General features: G+C 46.1%; 1 non-coding gene across 1 annotated transcript; it reads right to left on the bottom strand.

Annotated features, from left to right (window-relative positions):
- Window positions 1–729: 729 nt before the first annotated feature.
- Window positions 730–802, bottom strand: trnar-ccu (transfer RNA arginine (anticodon CCU)). The gene has a single exon. It is a non-coding gene; the product is annotated as a tRNA-Arg (tRNA).
- Window positions 803–1,907: the final 1,105 nt, after the last annotated feature.

Below are 1,907 nucleotides of genomic sequence, written 5' to 3'. Positions count from 1 at the left end.
AAAGTGCTGATCTGCTGGGATTTTCCCACATAAGCATTTCTAGTGTTTACAGATAATGATATAAAAAAGTGAGCGGCAGTTTTCTGGGAGAAAATGCCTTGTAGATATCAGAGGTGAGAGGTGAATGGCCAGGCTGCTTTGAGCTAAAGGAAGACAACAGTAAATTAAAAAAAAAACACTTGTTGCGACCAAGGTATGTGTAAGAGCATCTCTGAAAGCAGCAGAAGTCCGCAATGGGAACCAGTCTCGAGCTATGAACTGGAAATTGAGGCTATAAAACACAAAACTGGACCATAAAATACTGACAAAGGTTCGCTGGTCTGATGAGTCTCAGGGCAAGGTGAATATATCCAAATCAAAGCGTTTCCTTGAACATGATGAGTCCACTGTACTCAAATGGCCTCGGCAGACACCAGATCTCAATCCAATAGAGCAACTTTAGGATGTATTGGAACGGGAGATTCACATCATGTCAACATGGACCAAAATCTGTGATGAATGGTTCCAGCACCCTGTGCCATTAAGAGCTAAGGCAGGGTCCAAACAGATACTAGGAATGACTTGGCCAGTAAGTGCATATATAAACAGTGTCCATTAATGGACACGTTAAACAGTGACCTTAATGACAGAAAGCCCGCTGTCTAAAAGTTCGAGCAGAGAATGGCTTCGATCCATTGACCTCTGCGTTAAGGACCCAGCATGGTTTCACTGGGCCACTCTGCTGGACAGCACCCCAGATGGGATTCGAACCCACAATCCCTGGCTTAGGAGGCCAGTGCCTTATCCATTAGGCCACTGGGGCCACCTTGTGTGTCATCCCTCTATGTGGTTACTGCCCTTTGCTTATCATACCAAAGTGAAGCTGGCCGTCCGAACAAAAATTTTACCCACGCCTGCCTTAGACGAAGGATCTTGTTGGTTGTTTGGGACTTTGAAGCTAACACTGGCTGTAAAAAGAAAAGTCACACTGAAGTAAATAGGTGGTAAATGAAGGCTTTTGGAGCCAGTGAGTAGCTTTAGCCTCTTAGTAAAAATAATCGTGTTCTGATAAGCTCATCAGGCAGGCTACCATTTACCATCTTAATGTGGAGTTGCCAAGGTTACACGTATCCAGTGTCAAACGCACAGATGCGAGATCTGACTTTTACTGTGATTCAGGAAAGAAAACAGGAAACAAATTGTGCCTAATGGTGGATCACTGAGCCTCCTCTTCATTGTGACATCGCCGTTAAACTAGAGGTTTGTTTTCGCCAGCAGTATCCGTATGTGATGATCCCACTCCCACAGGAAGAGGGAGAGAGTGGCTGAAGTGAATCAAAGGCCAGCGGCTTCTGTGTCTGCCTCCGTCCGGTTGATTGCCAGAGACGCTGGATCAGCGCCTCCATCATCTGACAACCTGTGAGAGCGACTCATTCATTCAATCCTCTCCTACACACCTCCGGGACCTCAACAACACCTCGCAGCATAATGAATCAAACGCTCTGCCAGGAAAACACAAACCCCCGCATAAACACACACACAGACACGTGCACATGTCGCAGTAATGATTGTCAGCGAAGACAAAAGAAAAGTTTGGTGACGAGTTCATGACTTATTCTGTAAAAGGGAGGGGGGGCTTGTGGATGTGCTGCGGCGAGATTCTGGAGCCATGTAATCATGGCAGGCATCAACAACGCCATCCTTATTACTGCAGTAATGAAAAGTGAATCAGTCTCACACGGATTCATTTGTTAAAGGCAAATAATTAAGACAAAGGTCCTGCATCAAGCAGACAAATCAGAAAGACAAAGTGTGGTGCGTGACAGTCCTCCCGCGGTGATGCAGGCCTGTCCTTTTGTGTCATGACTAGTCGCTCTCTGGCATTAATCAGAGCGTCGTCCTATCTTGTTAGGCTGAGCTGGGAGATG

Source organism: Astatotilapia calliptera, chromosome 23 (assembly GCF_900246225.1).
Source record: "Astatotilapia calliptera chromosome 23, fAstCal1.2, whole genome shotgun sequence".
NCBI classification, from domain to species: Eukaryota; Metazoa; Chordata; class Actinopteri; order Cichliformes; family Cichlidae; genus Astatotilapia; species Astatotilapia calliptera.
The sequence above is the reverse complement of the archived record's forward strand: the minus strand, read 5'-3'. Positions and strand labels throughout refer to the sequence as shown.